The following is a 23,231-nucleotide window of genomic DNA, read 5'->3' as shown; positions in this document are numbered from 1 at the left end:
CTCACAGGTTTATGGTACTCCCATCCCTTCCCAGAGGCTCTGATAAAGTAAGCCAGGCAAGACCTATGGATTTACATTTCCAACAAGCTTATAGGAACAGCCACTATTGGTGAGAACCACTGAGATAGTAGTTCAGCTGTTGGGGTTTTTCTTCTTTCTTTCCCTTTTTAAGAAAAAAAAAAAAAGATGGGGAAACGAGACACAGAACATCAGAGGAAAGGACTTGCCTAGAGTCACATAGCGTGTCAAGTCAGCTAGAGTCAAACCAAGGCAGATTCTCTGGGCTGCCATCAGCACTTAGAATATTATTATTATTAACATAAATTTTATTTTCCCAAAGCCATATTTTAAACAAGGAAGCTACTGAACAGTATTATTTTTAGTTCTGTGTCAGTGTGATAACAAATGTGTTTTTGTTTATGACTTAGCATCTGACTAACTTTGCCCAGGTTGGCCTTAACATTGCAATCCTACTCCCTCTGCCTCTACCTTGCTACGATGTCTCCCATTCCCTACTACTCATGTAAACAGGCTACCTCTAAGGTTTTGACACTCCCTACCTGTGAGCATTGCATATTAAGTCTTCCACAGTGGTTTCCTTTCATGTTGTCTCCTATTTTTTTTGTTTTGTTGTTGTTTTTGTCTCCTATTTTAGTGGAGTTTTTGTCTGGCTTGTACATATACCTGTGACTGTAGCTCTGTGGCCTCCTCCCAGGCTCCTGCATTGAACTGTCCTGTTATTTTCTTGCCTTGTTTCCCTCTGGGGACTTGGCAGGCTGTTCATGCCCTCTTCCCTCTGGTTCTCTGTGATTTTGAAAGCCCTACTCTTCTGGGGTGCTCCTATCTGGGACACACTTGTTTGCCCAGTGTATTTTCTGTACTTAGTTCTCCTCTTGCTTTCACATTTCCATTTAAAGCCTTCTTGAGAGGTTGAAGTGTCTCCTGCCAACAACATTCTTTCTAGTTTACTGAAACCCCTGTTCTTATCCTGCTAGGAACTTAGCCATGAGTGGGTTTTAGCACAGTTTCTCTGCAGCCTCTTGTTTCCTCCCAAATCATGATCTCTGGCTGTGAGAACTGACAACTTGGTTCTGGCTCCCCTCAAGCCAGTGAGAATACCAGCCATTTCCTAGCATCTCCCTTCCTTCCTTCCTTCCTTCCTTCCTTCCTTCCTTCCTTCCTTCCTTCCTTCCTTCCTTCCTTCCTTCCTTCCTTCCTTCCTTCCTTCCTTCCTTCCTTCCTCCTGCCTGCCTGCCAGGGGCTTGAACTCTGGGCCTGGGCACCGACCCTGAGCTCTTCAGCTCAAGGCTAGTGCTCTACCACTTGAGCCACAGCACCACTTCCAGTTTTCTTATGGTTAATTGGAGATAAGAGTCTCATGGGCTTTCCTGCCCAGACTGGCTTTGATCCTCAGATCTCAGCCTCCAGAGTAGCTAGGATTACAGGTTTGAGCCACCGGTGCCTTGCTTCCCTTCTTTTCTATCCAGGAAATGCTGGCTCATATCTTCAAGCACAGCACAGATTTCTCCTTGAGTCTCATGTGATTCCCTTAGGAAGAACAGAAGGCAAAAACAAAGGCAAATTTTATGATGTGTGTTGTTTTTTCTGTAATAAGAGTAGTACATGCTTATTGTAGAAAATTTCAAGAGTACAGAACCATTTAAAGAAGCAATCACTTCTAAATTCACTTTTTTAGACACAGACACTGTTTGTTTTTAATATTTCATGACTAGTTGCTTTTATTACTTTGTTATGCATCTGTATTGTACGGATTTGAAATCTTACTGTATTATGGTTTTACATTTCATTTCACCAAGCAGTACTGTGTGAGCATCTTCTGGCCTTAAGATACTTTCATATATGTAGTTTTTGGTGACTGCATATTCTAGTTTAAGAATATACTGCATTTCTAACCTTGGTGCTGGTGGCTCATGCCTGTAATCCTAGTTACTCAGGAGGCTGAGATCTGAGAATTGTGGCTCTAAGCCAGTCCAGATAGGAAAGTTCATGAAATTCTTAGTTCCAATTAATTACAGATAAAGCTGAAGTGCCAATATGGCTCAAGTGGTAGGATGCTAACCTTGAGTACAAAGGAGCTCAGGAACAGTGCGCAGGCCCAGAGTTCAAGCCCCAGGATTGGCAAAAAAACAAATCAAAACACGTTTACAATTTTCATCATGGTAAGCAGCACTATGCTGAACATACACTTTACAAAATTTTCTACCAGTAAGTCATTTTGTATGGTACTCTGCTTAGATTTAGGTCCCTCTGTGCAGAGGGAAGCATGCTTTTCTTTGTTGTTTGTTTGTTTTTAATTTTAAGAGCAACTACTAGTCGCTAGAGAAAGTTAAGAGCATATGGGACTGTATCAAGAGTAAAATACAAAACACCTGTAGTAATTTTCTGTACTCATTGTTAAATCTGGTGTTAACTGTGTGAATATGTTTCTCCATCATTTTACTCTAGGGTTTGGCAGACATTTTCTATGAAGGACCAGTTGGCAAATATTTTAGGCTTTTTAGGCTATATGTGGTCTTTGTTTCTTCCTTTTCCTCCTTTTTTTCCTCTTCTTTGTTCACTCTCTTCATTTTCTTTTTATATTGTTTTAAAATAAAAAAACTTTTGGGGTTAGTAGGTTGTAAAAATAGTTTGCTGCCATTGTTGTAGCTCAACAGTGTGCCCATCCTGTGTGTAACTTTACATTTGTTCTGCAGTTAACCTCATCCTTGTTTCTTTGTAGGCTGACCAAAAATAAGGAATAAATAATAATTTATCAAATACAATTAATAAACCATAATTTCTACTGGATTGCTTTACAGTATCGACATCACTTTTATGCATACTTTCAAGCTTTTTTTTTTGTTTTGTTTTTTGTTTTTTGGTGTTTTTAGTACTGGGGATTAAACCCAGGGCTTTGTGTTTTTGCTTGGCTTTTTTTCTCAAGACTGGCTCTCTACCACTTGAGTCACACGTCTACTTTTGTCTTTTTGCAGGTTAATTGGAGCTAAAAGTTACACAAACTTTTCTACTTGGTCTAGCTTTGGACCACAGTCCTCACATCATAGCATCCTGAGAAGCTAGGATTATAGGCATGAGCCACTGGTGCCTGGCTTACGCATGCTTTTTGTGAATATTTGCTGAAGTATCTCCTTTCCATTTCTTACATCTCTGTCCTTCCAGCTGAGTACATTCTCTAGATGAAACTTAGCAGGCGCTCAGCCAGGTTGTGTGGAAGGGTTGTCTTAGGTTGCAAGTTTACCCCTGCAAAAAGTCTGTAATCAGAACTTAGTGACTCAAGATTTGTTTCTTGGACCAGCAGCATTCCTGTCACTTGGGACTTGATAGAAATATAGAATCATAGCTCCATACCAGAACCTGCAACTTAATGTGACCCTCAAGTGGTTGTATGAACATGGCAGACAGTTTGGGGCTGTGCTTATTCTCCTCTGTTGAGCATTTCCTTATTTTGTCCATTTGAGCTTCTTGTGAATGGACTGTGGAAACAGACATTTTTTGTTTTACACACACACACACACACACACACACACACACACACACACACACACACACACACACACACACACACACCCCATGAGCTGCCATCTTGTCCAGTGGAATCTTTTTGGCTCAGGCTGCTTTCGTCTAGGGCTGAAGTGATAGTGGGAGGAACAGCCATTTCATTAGAAGGACTATAGGGACCTGTAAAGCTAGCAGTTCTTAACCATCAGGTTTAGAGCATGAAAATAAATCGACCTGTAAAGCCTTAGCCATGGTCTTGAGTCAGAATTTCTGAGAAATAGAGCTGATTATGATAACTAGAGAATTGGGCCTCCATATTTTGGTTGGGCCATTGCTAGATAAAGAACTGTTAGTCCAGACCTATGTTCAGTTGTACTGTTGAGAAAAGTACAGTCCAGAGAGTTCCATGAATTTCCTAGGTCACATAGATATTAATAACCAAGTCAAGACTACATCATGTGTCATCTGCCTGAGGATGATGTTCACAGCACCTAAGTTGCTTACCAACCTGCAGTGTTGGCTGGAAGTACAACTGGGTGAAGAGGTTGTACCCTTGTCATACAATTTGACCTGTCAAAATGCTGTCTAAATTCATTCCCTCCCTCCCTCCCTCCCTCCCTCCCTCCCTCCCTCCCTCCCTCCCTTTCTCCCTCCCTCCCTCCCTCCCTCCCTTCCTTTTCTTTTTGCTTTATTTTGTGCCAGTACTGGGGCTTAAACTTAGGGCCAGGGAGTTGTCTATTAGCTTTTTTTTTTTTTTTTTTTTTTCTCAAGGCTGGAACTCTACCACTAGAGCCACAGTCTTTTCTTTACTTTTTGATGGTTACTCAGGAATTAAGTGTCTCACAGACTTTTTTGCCCAGACTCACATTGAACCATAATCCTCATATCTCAGCCCCTCCTGAGTCGCTAGGATGATAGGCATGAGTTACAGATGCCTGATAAGGTGGCTTTAGTGAAGTCCATATGTCCAATCCCCCTTAGAGAGTGGTGGCTAGTTTCCTTAAAGGCACAAGCAAAACAAGCTGTATTCTCCCTGTTCTTTCACTGTCCAGTCAGTGTCAGGACTTTTTTTTTTGGGAATCCTGGTCACCCCCTTGTTTCCGGCTGGTCATGCCTAGTCAGAGGCACAGAGAATAGGATGTTGACTGAGGCTTTGCAAAGATATCCGGTGGAAGGGCTTGCAGACCTCATGATTAGTGCTGTGATTACGTGGCAGGCTGGAATGGAAAACAGGAATAGAACTAATTACCATGATAGCTGGCCATTTATTGAGTGCTCAGAGTGCCGTGCACTCTGCCTGCATCATTTCCCTTAATGCTGGTAGGGGCTGTAAGGGAGGGACCTGGAGGAACTTAGTGGCAAGCTGGTTTGTGAACTTAGTTGCATTTGATTTCAAAATTATGATGCTCTGCTTCCCCAGCAGGCTCTGTGCTTATCCCTTGTCACCTACCACTTCTAAGGAGTTAGCCAGAAAGTTCATGGAGATAGACTGAAATGAGTATGTAAGGATATGTGGTAAGATATGTTAAGAAATGGATGGCTGAGCATCCTGATATGTCTGTCATTGCAGTAAAGAGGGAGGTAGAGATGGGAAGATTGTGGTTCAAAGCCTGCTTCAGCCAAGAGTCTGTGAAACCTTATCACAAGCAGGCTGAGCATGGTGGCTCACACCTGTAATCCCAGCTAGGTGAGAAGTGGCAGTAGAGAGATCACAGTCTGAGGCCTGCTGGAGTAAAAGTGTAAGGTGCTGGCTGAAAAATAACCAAAGCAAAAATGACTGGAGGCATGACTCAGGTGGTAGTGCTTGCCTAGCAAGTATAGGGCCCTATGTTCAAATCTTAATACCACCAAAACATTAAAAAGTTTTATTTTGAAAAGAAGTGAACTATGTCAAGTAGTAAATGACTGTTGCTCCTTGAGACACAGAATGTCTTGGTGGGTGATGCAAGTGGAAGACTTGATTGGAGGTAATAGTTCCTCTGGCATTCTATTGCAGCAGGGATTCTAAGATGTTGGAATCTGATTGGATGATCCAGGTATGGAGCAGATAACTGGACTTTAGGTAAATGGGGAAGTGGTGGGGTATTTAATTCGGATGGAACTGACAGCTATGTGCTGAGATGCTGTATGAGAACTTGCCCACAGAGAGCCCTGCCCTGACTCAGGGAGGAGGAGCCTGCCCGCAGTGAAAGATAATAAACCATCATGCTGAAGTGTGTCAGGAAGATGTACAGGTGTGTGCTGTGGAGCTTACAGGTGGGTGGAGTTCAACAGTAGGGGAATTCTTTTTTTTTTCCTTTTACTATTGGAGTGAGAGAAATAGCAGGTATGCTTTCTCTGGCTCAGAAAGAATTTGCCTGGTGGACTATGTAGCTGGACTGATCAGAGACAGCTTTCAAAGAATAGGAGTTCACTTGAGTACACCTGGAAGGTGGGCCATTCAAGTAGAGGTTAATGTGTTATCGCTGTTTTGTCTTCTTAAGTCTGTTCACAACAGTGCCTTCCTTTCCACTCTTTTTGGTGGCAGAGGGGGACTAAGAATTGCCTTTCTATTTGTGCTCTTTTGCCTTAGTTTTTGACTTTAAGAAAGTTGTTTTCTACCAGTTTCTTTTCTTTTTCATCTGTAAAAGGGGGTGGGGGAATGTTCACACCTTCTAGGATAAGAACTACAAAGCTGGAGAGAATGTGTGTCAAGAATCCATGCTGAGCCAGGTGTGCTGGTGCACAACTGTAATCCCAGCACTCAGGAGGCAGAGACAGGGGGATCATGAGTTTGAGGCTTACCTGTATAGAGACTTTGTCTAAACAAAACAAACAAACCAAAGGCCTGGAAGACATGAATATGCCTTTGCTTGCTCTTACTCAGTCCATAGTGGTCAGTATCTGTCTTCTTGTGTGCCCAAGAGTCGGCTGTAGTTTCCACTTTCTAGAAAGCCACCTGACCTTCCTAGGTTGAAATCTGCTGCTTCAGACACAGCCTCTACATGATTTGTGGGGTGTCTTGTAGGTATCCAGCAGGCAGCAGCCTTCTTCTGTGTTCTTATAAAAGAGACCAATTTTTATCTTATGTTTGATGATAGTTCTCTGTGCACTTGTGTCATCTGTAAACTCCCAGAAGTCAGGGCTGTGGTCTGACCCACCTGTACTCTTCTCATATCACTGAGCATGCTGCATGGCACATGGTAGATGCCCTGTAAATGGATCTGATGTGTCAAAAGAAAGAAATGGTTGGGCTGATGACTGGCATTCCCCCGGCTTCAGGAATCTGGGAGGGGAGGATAGTTTAGGAATGGATGTCAGGCCTGTGTGCTCCCATTTCCTCATTCTGGGTGCAGGTTGGGATTGCCTGGAGCCACAGATCCTTGAGACTCACCACCTCAGGCCTAAATCTGCCTCCTTTAATTACCTCCTTTCCAGGTAACCCGAGTCCTTGTTGTCTGCCCAGAAGCTGCTAAATATAGCTCCCATCTCTAGGCCTTGGTATGCTTCTGGGCCACTGAGATGTGCAGCCCGAGCTGTCTGTCATTGGAGTGGGTTCCTCAGAGATTTTTTACAGTTTTGAGTTTTCATTAGGGATTGCTTTAATTTTTTTTTTTTTTAGGCCAGCAAAGAGAGTTGAAGGGCAGAATGTTTAGAATTGTGTAGGAGATATTAGGAGAGAGAGTGAAAAGAGGATTAGGTGCCAGTGGCTTAATGATCTCAGGATCATGGTTCAAAGCCAGCCTAGACAACAAAGTCTGTGAGACTCTGATTTCTGATTTACCACCCAAAAGCCAGAACTGGAGCTGTGGCTCAAGTGGTAGAAGGGCACTCTAAATGAGAAAGCTAAGGGACAGCCCCTGTCCCTGAGTGCAAGTTCTAGCATTGGTACCAAAAACAAAAACAAAAACAAAAACCAAACCCACCAACCAAGACACCAAGCACCACCACCAAAAACAAACAGATTAGAGAGGGAAGCAGAAAGGAGAAGTTCTTACAAGAGGGACAAGTGACTTTCAAAGGGAACCTTGTGACATTTTGTAATTAGTTACCCAAGAAATCCCCTTCACGTTTGACTTTTGTGACCTCTGGGTCATGCAACTTGCAGTGATTCCTTTTTAGGTTGAAATTATTTCTTCTTAATTTTAAAAGATGCTTGGCAGTGCTCACGGAAGATATAATAACACAGTCCAGAAGTATTTATGGTAAGGCAAGGATTTCTTGTTTTACCGCCTCTCAACACAGTGCCTTACCTAAGGACCAGGCTGTCTTTTTGCCTGGTCTAGCAGTTGGGATTACAGGTATGTTTCATCATACTTGGTTTACCAGTCTTTTCCATACTTGTACTTAGTTGGCAGGTTTGCTTGCTTTTCTTTTCTCCATGGAATATTCATAAATATTCTCAGGTTAGTTTTGAATTCCCATATATTTAGTGAGTATATCCCCTGAATGGATGTGCTGTTTTTAAAGTTTAATCATTCACATATTCTTGATAGGGATGGTTGCCCATATTCTACTCATAAATAACATGGTTACAAACATCTTTATGCATCAAATCATGGTCATTCCTTTGTTTCATAAGCATCCTTGATGTCATCAATTTGAGGACATATTTCACTGATTACACTTGCATTTTAGTGGGGTTCACCTTGCATTTCTCATCAATGTTTTTTTTTCCTTTGGAAATGAACAGTAGAAATTGGGAGAAGAGCAGTACCTTTGAATCAGCACATCTGGTTTTCTTGGCAGCTATAGGAAGATACATTTTGACTCATTGCAAATGTAGTCCAGCCTAGAGAGTATGCCTTGTTTGAAAGGAGTCCACTGGGGCAGCGCTTGTGCCTTGACTCAGGCTCTTATCACCCAAAAATTTGATGTGATAATATTTTTTTGGCCAAGTATTATTTAGTGTGATCGCCTCTTAATTGTTTCTCAGTTTTTGGAGAAGAAAATAGAAACATTCCCACTGAGACTATTCTACGAAGCCTACAACTGCTTCTACACATGCTGTGACAGGAAGGGACTTGAGGAATGATGCCTCCTGGAATAAAGGGACCAATGTGAAGAAATCTATCATCATGGGACGCCCACGCTTCCCTCATGGATGAGGCTGGCTTAGTGTTTTTCATGGCTGCCCCTCAGCATTACATTAGGAATCTTATGGAAAACATTTTGAAACATTACAAATTCATTCTGGCAACATTTATAGCATGGTTAATAATGATATCTGTTTGTTGTCACTGCAGAAGTATGGGATCCTTGTCTTTGAAAATGTTAAGGATTCCCTGATACACACTGACTGACTACTGAAGGAAGTATACCTATGGAAAAATCCTGACTTTATTGACTCACAGACAGTCTAGTTATCATGCATAATAGATGAGAAAGTTGTACTGCAGATGATGATGAGACACACAGATTTAGAATAATAACAGCATGAACAGAATGTGATCCACTAGTCCTTTTTTTGTTGTTATAGGTTGTGGGGCTTAAACTTGATGCCTAGGTGATGTCTGTGAGCTCTTTTGCTAAAGGCTAGTGCTCTACCACTTTGAGCCACAGAGCTCCTTCTGGTTTCCTGTTAGTTAATTGGAAAAAAAAGAATCTCACAGATTTTTCTGCCCTGGCTGGCTTCCAACTGTGATCCTCAGATCTCAGTTTCCTGAGTAGCTAGGATTGCAGGTGTGAGCCACTGGTGCCCAGCACCACTAGTCCCATTTTAACATGAAAGATGGGACAGGATGGTAGTGGACTCAAGTAGTAGGCAGAACCAACTGTAGACTCCACAGCAACTTCTTATCTGTTGTTTTCTTCTTATGTTTCTTCTTATAGTTTGACATGTTTGCAATGTGCTTTATGAGGATAGAAATAAAGGAACTTTTCATTCTACTGTGGTACTGTGGTACTGTGGTAGAAAGAACTGTTACCTAGCTGGGTGCTGATGGCTCATGCCTATAAATCCTAACTATTTTGGAGGCTGAGATGTGAGGATCATAATTTGAAGCCAGCCCTTTCAGAAAAAGTCCAGGAGATTGTCATTTCTAATTAATCAGCAAAAAATTGGAAATGGGAGTGAGACTTAAGTGGGAGTGGAAAAAAAGAGAGAGAGAGAGCTTTGAGCCCTGAGTTCACATCCTAGTACCAGCACAAACAAAACAAAACCCCAAGAAACAGAACATTCCCCAAACCAGTTGTCACCTCAAATGGCATCAGGAAGAGTTGAAACATGACATTCAGATAATTTCTGAATTGAGGGGAGAAGCAAGGAAAAGCCTTTTCTTAGGGTGTCGTTGAGACCATGCTGATTTTTTTTTTTTAAGTTTGTGGGAATTTGGAGGATTTATTTTTGCCTGACATTTCCATTCTTTGGAATACCAATCCCACAGTTATAAAAGAAGAGGAATTTATCTGATGGGCTGAGCTCTGTAGCTCCTTCTGTTCTAGTTTCATGACTCCATGGCTCTGCATTATGTCCCATCTCCAAGATGACTTGGAGGAAAAAGAAAAAAAAGAGAAACTTTGCTGAATCAGTACCCACATCACCTGCTCTGTCTGACTGGGAAGTAGGTCAGAGCTTGGCAGTGAGAATGTGGTTGGCTCCAGCTGTGAGTTCTGGCCTTGGTCCCACACCTGCTTAAGAAAGAGAGGAAGGACTGACACTCAGAGATAGGATGGGGCATATTTGTAGCTACTAACAGAAATTGGAGGTGTATGCCCATTTGTGGTAAGGAAAATTGAGGTTCACTTAGAAGAAAATTGCCTGCATGAGATCTGTGTGAATGGTAGTTCTTCTGACTGAAATGTTTTGCCCTAAAAAGTTATAGAAGGTAGAAGGAACAAATTGATGCTATTAATATTACACTGTAATCCAAGATTGGAAACCTGTATAATTGAAGGAACAAAGCTGTGCAGGGTTTATTAATTTCTACATGAATTGACAGTGTATCCGTCCATTATCCCACTCATCCATCTATCCATTCATTTCATCATATTAAAAAACAATACACAATATGCTAGTTATCATGCTAAGTCATGATTCATTATCATTAAGCCAGAATAACAATAAGGCAATTGAGAATTTAAGATGTGCCTAACCCAAATTGAGATGCACTGTCAATATAAATTCTCACTAGATTTCAAAGTCTTACTACAAGAAGATGTAACATTTTTATTAATAACTTATATTATGTTGATTACTTCTTGAAATGATATTTTAATATATTAGATTAAATAAAATATGTGATTGCATTGATTTCTCCTCTTTTCAAATATGTAACTGTTAGAAAGTTAATGTTTATTTGTGTTCTGTGTACTGTTTCTCGTGGACTGAGTTTGTTTAGAAGTTTGCTGGTAAAGGAAAGGAGATCTGGCTGGCTAAGTCCTTACAGACACTTGTCTGACAATTGTATCCCCCTTTTTTGTTTTCTACCTTTTGTCTTCATCTTCCTTTGCCACTGCTACAACATGACCTCTTCCCCTATCCCTCCCCTTTCCTTCGTTTTTATTTTTTGGTGCCTTCCTGGTGCTTGACCTCAGAGCTCAGGCACTGTCTTTGACCTATAATGCTCAAGGCTAAATGCTCTGCCAGTTGAGCCATTGAGATAAGAGTCTCATGGACTTTCTTGCCAGTGCTGGCTTTGAACCTAGACTCTCAGATCTCAGCCTCTTGCTGAGCTCAGCCAGGGTGTGAGCCACTCACTGGTGCTCTACCTCCTCCCTTTTTTCCTTCACTTTTCCATTTTATTTTTGGTGAGTCCTGGGCTTGAACTCAGGGCCTGGACCCTGTCCTTCAGCATTTTTGTTCAAGGCTAGCTCTCTACCACTTTGAGCCACTTCCAGTTTGCTGGTGGTTAGTTTGAGATTAGAATTTTTTTTTTTAAAGCAGAAGAAAGTAGATTTATTTCCAGGGGGATGAGAATTAGAGGCTGAGATCAGAATCTTTTAACCTTCCTGCCTGGTCTGGCTTTGAACTGGATCATCAGATTTTAGCTTCCTGAGTAGCAAGTATTACTGGCATGAGCCACTGGTAACTGGTCCCTCCCCCTTCCCCCCCCCCTTTTTTTTTCCCCATTCCTGGGGCTTGAACTCAGGCCTGGGCACTGTCCCTGAGCTTTTTCTGCTCAAGGCTAGTGCTTTACCAATGAGCCATAATGCCACTTCCAGCTTTTTTCTATGTATGTGGCACTGAGGAATCTAATTCAGGGCTTTATATATGCTAGGCAAACACTGTACTGCTTAGCCACATTCCCAGCCCTCCTTCCCTTTTTTGACACAAGGTATTATCTATCTATAGCCCAGACTGGCCTGGAACTTGTGATTCTCATACCTTAAGCTCCATGTTGAAACTACAGATGCAAGCCATTACACCAAAGCTTTCTTTTGGCTTATTAGCTCAATGGCCAAAGACACTGCTTTTTTAGAACTACTCTTATACTCTTATCTGGACTCTCTGGTACTTTTTCACTCCTCTTCTTTGGTACTCTTCCTTTATCCTTTCCCCCTTTGGCCTCTCCTCAAGGTTTCCTTGCTAGTCCTTACTTGTCCTCACATCCCATGGATGTAGGAAGTATATAGCTTTGTTGTTTGTCCTCTTTCTATGTTTATGCTTCTGTCATGGTGCTAATGGTTATCTGGTTTTGGAACTCCTGAGTTCTAGGCTCTTGTATGTAATTGCTTTTGAACACTCCACCTGGACATATCAGCGTTACTTGAGACTTAGTGTGTCTTTGAATATTGTTACTCTGGTGAGCCATAACCCCTTCATCTATCTGCTCTGTTACTCAGGCCTGCTAGATGCTTCCTCCTGTTTCTTCACCTTTGCTTCTCCTATCCTCAGATCTCACTGAGTCAGCCATGGTGTCACTTTCCTCCCATTCTTCCTCTACCTTCACTCTCCCTGTCACTTCAGGACCTCCAGCTGCCTCCTGAATCTCCAGTGGTCTATTGGCTTTCTTTTTCACTTAATACCCATACCCAGTGCATTCTCTGTTTTTCTAGGGTGATATTCCAAATGAGCCATCTGTTCATGCCATGCCCCTAGTTTTCAGATTGCCCACTGATTTCTCTATCCAGGCTAAAAGCCAGACATCTTTTGTTTGTACTAAAAGACAGGGGTGGAGAAAGGGAATATCAATGCGACTCTTCTCCCTTGTCTTTGGAGTGATTTTATGATCTAGGAATATATGTGCATTCTTTATAGCTTGTATGACTTAATATATAATTCCTTTCTTGTCTGAAACGTCTTTTCACTGACCACCTTCATTGGATGCAGTCAAGGCCTTTAGAGACCTCAGCAAACACCTGTAGCCACTGTTTATCTCCACTTCCTCCATTTTAGTGTTTGTTGAACTTGGCTGCCTTGCTTTGTGTGTAAGCATTGTTCTTTTCATTTCTGAGTCCTCAAGTGTAAAATAGGTGTGCAGGACATATTTGTTGGACAAATAAATACCACACAATACAGGGCAGAGACAAGGTATTGTGGGAATTGGGATGGAAATCCCAGCCAAGTGGGAGTGGAAGCAGGGAGAGGCTAGAAAAGGGGATTTGAGCTTGGCTTTCCAGCCTGGTGATATTGGGGTGGGAGAGTACAGAGTGGCCACTATCAGTGTGTTGAATTTTACTGGGAATGGTGATGAGAGAGAGGCCCCTGCTCATTACCATCAGCAGAGTAAACTGGGAATGCTAGTGTATTGTTTGCTCCTGAGCTGGTTGTAGAACTCTGGGAGAGTTTCTTCCCTCAGCATGCCACAGGCAGAGCCAGCAGGCACCACAATCCTGGCCTGTGAGCTGCCTTGGAGGCAAGGAACAGAATGGATGCTTGCATTTGCATTTTTTATTCTCCTTTGGAGCCATCTTTCTGGATAGCAGAGAGGTGACCTCAGCAGGCAGAGACAGGAAAGAGCAAAATGAGTCATTTCAGGCCCTAATGAGGTGCTAGAGGGACCCTTCCTGAGAGTGAGGGTCAGGTGAGGTCGTGCTTTGCCTGGGGTGAGTTTTGCCTTAGGGCTCCAGGCAGCACTGGAGCAGAGCTGAGCTAATTTTACCCATAGGAGCTGACTGTGCTGAAAGGCAGGGCTTATGACATTGGCCTTATCATCCTGTGATGCCCACAAAGCTCCCAAGGTACAACCCTGTTATGTCTGGGCTGCTTTTTTTCCCTTTCCAGTTAAATACATTTTTTCCCCTGTTAGATGTTTAACGGGGAAGGAGAATGCTGAGGTGCAAAGAGCTTTAGATTTGGTAGAAGGCCATTGAGTTGAATTTGGAATCCCACCTCTTTTCCCTTACTCAATGAATGTCTGACCTTGAGCAATTTATAGTCTCTTTGGGTCTTATTTTCTTCCTTAGAAAAATAGGACAAATGTCCATGTCTTGAGATTCCTCATATGTTTATGTACTTTGTGACGCTTAGTATGTGTAGTCACTATCCTATCTGCTGAATTCATAATGCTTCTTCTAATTCTCCAAACCCTTGAGGAAGGTGTTCTTGCTGTCTTTACTCAGCATATAAGAAGACATATACGTAGGGAAGTTAGAAAACTGGTTTTAGGCTCCCAGCAAGTTCTGACAGCTGGGAATTGAACCTAAGCCAGAGATTTCAGGGATTTCAACTCTCAGCAATTGTAGCTAACATAGTTGAAACGATGGGACCTTTTTGATTAGAGCATAGCATGGACTTAATGCTTCCTAAGTGGCTACTCCCAATGTCTCCTAACTGGCTACTTGGTCTGAGAAGAAAGTATGGTGATTATGCTGTACTGCAGAATTGCAGATGGTAGTCCTGTGTCCGCCAGAGCTACTAAGATGTCTGCATGTTGTTTTTTAGTACCTGATGGTACAGGCCCAGGGTGGGGTGGCCCTCAGACATTCTGTCATTTCATCTTCATAACCCTCTCTTCAGTTAGGCATTACTATCACATTGCTCTTACATATTAGGAAACAGAAGCCCAGAGAGGTCCCATGCCTATGCACGTTTCCTCAGTAGACACAGCAGGCTGTTCAGTTGTGTTAACCTTCGTTAACCCCGTACTTCCTTTCTGCCCATAACTGACAATCTGGAGAAATCAATGTCCATGAAAAACAGTCTTCAGAGGAAGTCAGGTGCTAGATGAGAAAGAAATTGCAGGGCATTTGTTGGTTATTGCTGTGCAACAAATTGCTCCAAAGCTTATTTGGCATGTATAACCATTTATTATGCCCATGTATTTTTCTGGGTAGGAATCAACCTGGCGTATTGTGTCCTCTCCTTTTCCTCCCACCTTCTCAGAGCAATTAGGAGATGGCTGGAATACTTAAAGGTTGTGTGCTAGAGGCTCCTGAATGCTTACAAGCCAGCTAAAAACTTTACCAGGTTAGAACACCTATAGTTATCTCTGGCCTGGTCTTCCTCTCAGGATGTTGTCTGGTATTTCATGGCATGCCTTAAAAGGAGAGATGGAAGAGAAGAGAAGATGGGCATGAAGAGAGAGAGAGAACAAAAGAGAGAGGGAGAGAGACATCAAGAGAGACAGAGACAAATACATAGACATGAAAGAGAAAGAATGAGGGAGCATGAGAAAGAGAGAGAGAGCAAGAGCCTGAGAGTGAGCTAACAGATAGAAGCTGGGTCATTAAAATACTCAGCATGGCTTAGACTTCTTCCAAAGTTCCCCATGGTTGGGGGAGGGAAAATTGATTTTAAACTGTAATATGGTAGGAACGTTTGAGGCGAGCACGTGGAACAGGACATATTGCTGGAGTGACTGTTGAAAACAGTGTGCCATAGGCTTCTTTTAGCTAAGGAGAGAAAGCAAGGACCATACATTTCTGGAGTTTTGTGCTCTGGGGCTCTATAGGGCTAGATGGGCCAGGTATGCCTGTGAAGTGCAAATCTGGTAAACAAGAAGTGCAGTCAATAATGTTGTTACCACTGTGCTTTACTTTATGGGACTTGGATTTTGTGCTGACTGCACACTCATTTGTGTAATTCTGATTAGGTTATTATACTTGTTACTTAGGTCACTTTGGAACTTCTAGGTCTGTGTCAGTAATTATAGCCTAGTGAGATATTGTTCCTTCTTTCACAAAGCAATGGAGATGGACATAACAATGGAGAAAGATAGACCAGCAGGTTTTGGGCAGATAAGAAATAGAGGACTATGTAATCAGTCAATTGAGCTGACATTTTCCCTTTCCACAGCTATCATGACTAAATCCAAGGAAAGCATTGCATATAATCTAAGTAGAAAGGAATTCATTCAGGGAAAAGAGATGCTGACAAAATACTTGGAAAAGCTGGTACTGTATGAGTCAGAAGGCCATATCTGGCGCTGTTAGCTTGGAGAATTGAGTAGAGATGGGAAGTACATAAGAATAGGAGGCCCTGAAATCTGTCTCACCATTGCTATGGCTGGTGCTGAGGTTCTGGGTTGCTGAGTGGGGTGGCTTTCTGACTTTTCCTGTTTTATGGCATAGCTTGCTAGTGGAAAGACCAGCAGGGAGATTTAGCTTCACTTCTGCCTTGAGATTTCACGCAAGTACACCTCAGGAGTAGGGCCTCATTTACCAGCTTCCAGGGAATGTGTGCAATGTAGTTCTAATCTTCGGTTCCTGCAGCGCTTCTAAAGGATAGATGGTGCTCTAGAGGGAGAAAGTAGATGCTGATTGAACCAGCTGAGAGAATATATGTACCCAACAATTTACAATTCCCAGTTTACAATTCCCAGGAATTTTATCCTGAAATAGTTAACATTCACAATTAATCATAATATACTTAACTGTATTTATTCAAATTAATATACTTAAGAACCTAGGGGAGGAGACTATTAACTTAATTTGAGCACCTAAACTAAGTTCTTGGTTTTGACAAGAGCATTTGATTTGTAATTTTTCAGTTTGGGTTAATTTCCTCCTAGGAGTCATGACATCGACAGTAGTTCTCCTTGCTTTTTTCTTTTGTTGTTGTTTGTTTGTTTCTTCAGTTCATTTTTTTTTTTTCAGATTGGGCCTTTTGCTAACTTTGCTCCAACTGGCCTGAAACCATTACCTTCCTCCAGAGTAGGACGATTATGGGATATAGGCTTGCACCACCATGCCTTACACTTTATATAATTGGTTCTAACATTTTTTATTAAACATTCACTGTGAGCCCGACTGAGCCTGATTTGGCAAGGTGAGGAGAGCTAAGTCATGGATTCTTCCATTGGGAGTCTACATTGGGACAGGAAACTTGAAGTCAAGTGTATAGTAACAATAATAAAATGACCATGGCAATATCATATATAGCAGGCCAAGCAGATCCAGAAAAGAGAGATTATTCTTACTATGCTGAGAATGAGAGGGTTTTATATAGGGTGACCACAGTCCACTGATTCTCATTGGAGGCAGTACTATATCTATCAGGCATTTGAAAATGTGGCAGAGTATTTACTTTGTCTTAGTCCCTGGAGGTCAAGCATTTAGAGGTCATAGCCAGAGTGCTAGATATCCTATAATACAAGAAATACTGCAGATAAGTAACTATCTTCCTCCAAGGAGCAAACTCTTTGAGAAATACCAGTAAGACTTGAAATGTGTGTAGGGTGTGTATTTGGGTGTGGAGACTAGAAGGGTTTCAGGTCAATGTGGGTAACCTGAGCCAGAAGTTCAGGCTGAAAAAAGCAAAAAACATGTGCTGGGTAGCAATGCAAGAGAGGCATTCGAAGGTTGAATGTAGGTTATAGGTAAACTTGAGCTATTCAATACAGCCCTGGAACTTAATACTATTGCCCCTGGAAGACCCTTAAGATATTAGAGCAGAGCCCTTTAGGGCATGAACCTACCCTCATTTTGTCCTGTACTTTGTAGACATCACTAATAGTTTTTGAGAGATAATTGCCCCAGACAAGTTGTAGTTCACAGGAGAGAGCTGGACTAAGCAGACACTTGGATTTTGCCAGACTTGGAATCCTGGGAGAGCCTGGGAGTCACCATTTCAACTTTTGGAGAATACAGCGAGGGGCATAAGTAGCCTGTCATCGAAGTGAAAACATAGTGGTCAGACTGAAGCATTGTCGCTTACACTAATGAGAGAAGCTTGAGGGAAAGGATTCTTCCAGGAATCTGCCTTATGAGGCCTTGAGACCAGGAGATAAGCAAGGAGCATCCTGTATTGTTTGAGTTAATGCTCTTGCATCTTGAGCTTATTATTAATTGCCAATCAAACCAGCAATTCGCTGACAAGGTTCATGCGCTGTGACCATGATAATCTGCAGTTGCTTTGAGGGAGGGGATTGCTGGTCTGCGTGGTGATGGCTGCTGCTTGTGCTACTGTGGAGTTGTGGTGACCTTTTCACATGCTGGTCAGTCCTTCCTCTTTCTTTTTGGATGGCTTTGGAGGTTGGGAGGGGAAGCTCAGGGATGGAACTGACCAAATATATTCAAATACAACATGTGAGATGTGGCCTTGTTAGTTTCTCTGGTTAGTCTTATTTCTTTGCTCTTTCCTGGGGAGAAAAAGGAATGTGCACATGTTTGAGAACTCTCATATTATAGATGAGGACACTGTGGTTATGAGACAGAACGTGATTAGCAGTGTCATGTGATAAGCTGTCTTTGGATCCCCCATGGCACCTTTTCTAGCAGTACTTTACTTGCATCCTGCTTTGTGGGAGAGAGGCCCTGGAACTAAGGGCTGGCTTATAGCATTTGTGAAATGGGTGTTATGAGTATTTGATAATCAACATTGAAAAAGGTGAGCCATGTGAAGCTTTGTTAATGATAGAAATAGTCAGGGATACTTCTCATTGCTGTGAATGTTTATGGAGTGGAAATTGGTGGGGCCAGACTTAGGGAAAGGATTGGTCAGTGAAGATGTTACTGACCACGTACCAAACACAGAACAATCCTAAGGGGTTCAATATACATTGCATAGTGAAGAGATTGTGTACTTATTAACCCCTTTGTTCTGGATAGTATCTAGGTGAGGTAGGATTGGGTTTGTGCTCCTGCCAGTTTTACCATCAAGGTTAGTTGAAGCTTGGATAACTCAGCTGGTTAGGCTTGGGTGCAGGCAGTATGTATGTCCAGACTTAGAGCAGTGGTTTTCTTAGACAATTTTTTTCCATTGTCAGCCATCCTGGTCAATGAATTCAGAGATAGCCATGCATTTGGAAGAATCTAGAGACCTTAGAATTTTTCAAAGATGTGATGTAGAGAATTTGGGGGCACAAAGTGTGTTTCTCTTGGCAATTCTTTATTGTCCAACTATTTTTTCAGGGTGGACATGCACATTAGAGAAGGAGGGAGAGAAAAGGTTCCCTAATGACGTTCTAAGCATCTCCTTTCCCTTGCGCATAGCTACTTGCTTTCCATGTGTGAACCAAGTCCAATTTATGGATGGAGTAATCGTAATACAGCATTTATTGTGGCATTTTGCTGATTTGTTAAACCAGTTAATTCTCATAAAACCCTTTTAAGGGAGATAAATAATATTTTCCATTTTACGGATGAGAAAACAGGTTTAGAGAGATTAAATACCTTATTTGAGAGTACATGGGCCATAAATAGATTATAGTCCAAACTTTCTAATTTCTGATCCCTTTCTCTTCTGCTATAATATGGGAAACACATATTGCCTGTCTCACTAATATTGCAGGGCTGCTAGTTAAGGAGATTTGCTTCAGGCCTTGAGAATTATTGGAAGCAGAGCTGGAAGGTACTTTGAAGAGCTGTTTGGCTTTCCAGCTGTCCTTCCCTTGTCTGTGAAAAACTCCAGGGGTGACCTTGGGGTTAGGGTACCAAAAGAAATGAGAAGTAGATCTGGGAACAGGAAGGAACTCTGAAGCCAGTTGAGCAGCTCTGCTTATACCTACTTTCTCAGCTAAGCAGCTCTAAGCAGTCACTTTAGAGAAAAATATTGCTGCAAAAAAAAAAAAAAGTTGAAAATCACTGCAGTAGCCCAGCACTTCTTTTTATGAAGACTGTAAAATAAAGTGGCTTAACACAGCCACAAAGCGGTGAGAGTCTGGTGGACGGAAGCTCTTAGTCTGGATCCCCCTTAATGCTGACACTTTGTTGGATGAACTTCTTTTGGCCCCAATCACCATTTTTATGGGACTGCCTTCTTTCCTTTTTCAAGGAAATGTGTGATCTGCTTACTTTCCTCTGAGGCCTTTGGACCACTGGAGATTTCGAGTCACGAGATGTTGAGTAACTGCATAGCTCTCAGCTTGTCTCATGCACAGGGTCCTTGACCTGCGTCTCTCAACCCAGTGGGGTCCTCCCTTCTGACCCTGGCAACTTTGCTTACAGTGCTTTAATTCCTGTACAGAAAAGAGTGAAATGATAGCCAGTGTTGTGTTATTTCTTGGCCCAACTACAATGACCCTGTCTTCCTACATGCATTAACTTATTGAGTGTCTACTGTATACACAGTGCTGAGAGCAAAGGTGTGCTTGAGGAAAAAAAAAACATTATTGTTTTTTGTAAATAGTCATGTCCCATATGATTCTTCTTGTGCCTGAGAGTTATGTGAAGAGGATTTTATCTCATAGAAATGAGAAGGGTAGAATCTGAGCAGTGGGAAAGATGTCAGTAAGACAGTGTGTATTGTTAGGGAGTTGAGTTAATCCTGGACTCTTATATTTACTATCGCTGGGACTTATATGTTATTTTTCACTTTAACTCTTCAGAGCCACATCTGTAATATGGGAGTGAGGCTGTCTAACGCATAGGGTTATTACTGGGATTAAGTGAGATTATATGTGTAGGTATGCGTACATATATTATAACCTTTTCAGTACAATACTTAGCACAGAGTAAACACTTACTGAATTATAGTTATTTAGCAGTGAGGAGCCAAACAACTTAGTTTTTTTTTTTTTAACTTTATCCATGGTACAACCAGAGCTTCACTTTTGAAAATAAGTTTTGTTAGCTTTTAGAAATAGAGCTTAGACTCCTTAACAGTTTTGTTTCATTTACCTTTCTGAGTTGTTTCTGTTCATCTTGATCCATTTGCTTACCTCTCTCTTGTAGTCTACATGTTCTCAAATTTTGACTCTAGCTTGCAGCTCCCTGGATGTGTCTATCTTCTTCTCATTGCTTAGGTTAAAATCTTCCTTTGGTCCGGAATTCCCTTTGCTCCTTCAGCACAGTTTTCCTCTATTATGGTCAGCCTCTTTCTTGTAATAAGATTGTGAACTCTTTGAAGTTTCTCCCACCCCTTTGCTGTGGCATTCCTGAAGTTCAAGTACATTCACCATAGTTGGTGCTCACCCATGTATGCGATAAATTGACTTAGTGCCTTTCTCAAATATTCAGGACAAGGAAAACAGAAGATGAAAGGAAAACCAGGAAACAGTTGGCATTGAACTGTGTGCTGTCAGCCTTGGAAATGAATTTTTGGAGAAGATCAGGACCCTTAACCAATGACAGAGATGACTTGATTCTTTTGTAGGGATTGAAGAGAATCCTGATAACTCCTGTGTTGGGAGAGGCCTGAAGGAAGCCAGACCAGTGCCTGCATTTTCTGAGTTCCTTGGGACCCCTTGGACCAAGGTGATTGCCAGCAAACCTTCTGGTATGTAAACAAACCTCATCTGCTGTCTTACCTTGCTGCTGCCGGGTTCCTGAATTCTGATGCCAGAATCCCAGGCTGAGCCTCTGTGAGCTGGGCTGGGAGATTTAATAGGTTGGAGATTACTATCTTTTTTTTGTATCTGTAACTTGAAGTATCTGTGCCCTTGATTAATTCATGCTTGGGCGCTTCATCAGTGCTCTCTGGAAAATAGCTCCTTTCCTGTACGTTTATTTCCCCATGGGCTTATTTCAGCAAGACTGGAGCCTGTGCCGCTAATAACTCCAAGGAAAACATCGAAGGTCACGTTTCCGGAACTGAGAATCTCAGGGGTTCTTCCAAATGTTCATCTGTATTACCTCCTTTGGCCTAGCATTTGCTTTGAGCTGAAAAGGGCGATTTTGTCTCAAGCCATCCTGTACACATGTGTGACTTGAGTTAGAAAATCTGGCAGCTGCTACTGGGCTTTGAACTGCAAGAATGAGCAGCATGTAGACATAACCCCTTCCAGCCCCAAATCATTGGTCTTTAATTCCCAGGGCCTTAACATTTCTTTGTCTTGTGAGTAACCTCAGTGCTTTTTGTGTTTGTAATGGAATGCACAGTCATTTGCAAGTAATCACACAATAATCCCTTACACTTTTAAAATGCCTTATCCTTTTCCAGGGGGCTTTCACTATCATTATCTCATTTGATCTTTATAACTTCTCTGAGAGGGAGGCAGAGCTGCTGTTTTAATCCCTCATTTTCAGGTGTAGAAACTGAGATTTAGAAAAGTCTAACAGCCAGAGGTCAAACAGTATGGAGTGGATTTGGAACTGGAATCTCAAGTAGATTAGCTCCTGAACCTAAATCCAGTGTGTGTGTGTGTCTGTGTGTGTGTGTGTGTGTGTGTGTGTGTGTGTGTGTGTGTGTGTGTGTGTGTGTGTTTGAACTCAGGATTTGGGCATTGTCTTTGAATTTTGATGCTCAGGGCTAGAGCTCTACCACTTGAGGACAGCTTCACTTCTAGCTCTTCTTCTTCTTCTTCTTCTTCCTTTTTTTTTTTTTTTTGTAGTTTATTGGAGGTAAGAGTCTCACAGACTTTCCTGTCTGGGCTGGCTTGGAACTACAGTCAATAGATCTCAGCCTCTGAGTAGCTAGGATTACAGGCATGAACCACTGGTGCCAGTCAGCCCATGTTCTTTTACCTCTTACTATTGATGTGACCTTGCATATGTACTTAACCTCTCAGAGTCCCAAGTTTTCCTATCAGCAAATGGGGTAAATGTCATGTGAAAAGTGTATCATTTGGAATTCAATGAGACTGTCTGGAAAAGCATTTAATACATATAAAGCACATTAGTAACATAAGGTTCGTTGTTTTTTAGTACATGGACTTTGAATTCAAATAGTGCATCAGAACCTGGAAGGAATAGGATACTCCCTTGTTCCTTTTATTTTTTTGTGCTGGTAGTGGGTCTTGAACTGACTGTTTTGCCTGCTTTTTTTTCTTTTTGCTCAGTGCTTACACTGTACCACTTCAGCCACACCTCCATTTCTCCACTTCTGGCCTTTTGCTTGTTAAGGGTCTCATGGACTTTTTTTGCCCATCTGGTTTAGAATCGTCATATCTGAGCTTCCTTAGTACCCAGGGTTATAGGCATAAGCCACCTTTGCAGGGCACATGTCTTATCTTTCTTTCTTTTTAAAAAGAAACAAAAAAGCTAAGGTGTTAGAGTTGTTAGAGATCCCCAGGGTCTCATCCTGTGATTAACAATTGGCATCACTGCCCTGGGTTGTTATTCCTAGAATTGTGTTGATAAGACTGCTTTTCTTCAAGAACTCTCCCTGTGTTTGTGGAATGGACTCCTGTCCTGTGGACAGTTATATTTATGGCAGGAATGGAATCCAGTCCTGCCAAGGAATGAAATCTCATTTATGAGTTTCATCTGTAAAGCATGGGAATGTTACATGAGCAGTGAGGTAGAGGTGTGAGGAGAATAGGTCATAAAGGTCAGTCTTCCATAGTTTCTCAATGAACTAAAGAATTCCCTCCTCCTGGATTTAAAAGGCTGTGTCTTGTGGGTCTACATGGCCAGCAGTACATATGCTGAGTTGGTTGTTTAGCAGTAACCCATCAGAAAACCCCTAAAAAGAATGGATTCCAATTTGGCAACAAATGCATGAACAGTCAGCAATGTGATGTGGTCAGGAG

General features: G+C 41.9%; 1 protein-coding gene across 6 annotated transcripts in view; it reads left to right on the top strand.

The window, feature by feature from the left end:
- LOC125351882 (LIM domain containing preferred translocation partner in lipoma) overlaps positions 1 to 23,231 on the top strand; it is a 645,466-nt gene that overhangs the window by 19,395 nt on the left and 602,840 nt on the right. For 5 of the 6 annotated variants that reach the window (XM_048346968.1, XM_048346963.1, XM_048346966.1 and 2 more), the window contains exon 2: positions 20,915 to 21,037. The exons of the other annotated variant lie outside the window; for it this stretch is intronic. The gene's annotated coding sequence lies outside the window, so the exon portion shown is untranslated. The remainder of the gene's footprint in view (positions 1 to 20,914; positions 21,038 to 23,231) is intronic. 6 annotated transcript variants of the gene reach the window in all.

This window comes from Perognathus longimembris, chromosome 5 (assembly GCF_023159225.1).
Source record: "Perognathus longimembris pacificus isolate PPM17 chromosome 5, ASM2315922v1, whole genome shotgun sequence".
NCBI lineage: Eukaryota > Metazoa > Chordata > Mammalia > Rodentia > Heteromyidae > Perognathus > Perognathus longimembris.
This window is presented reverse-complemented; position numbering and strand designations above follow the sequence as displayed.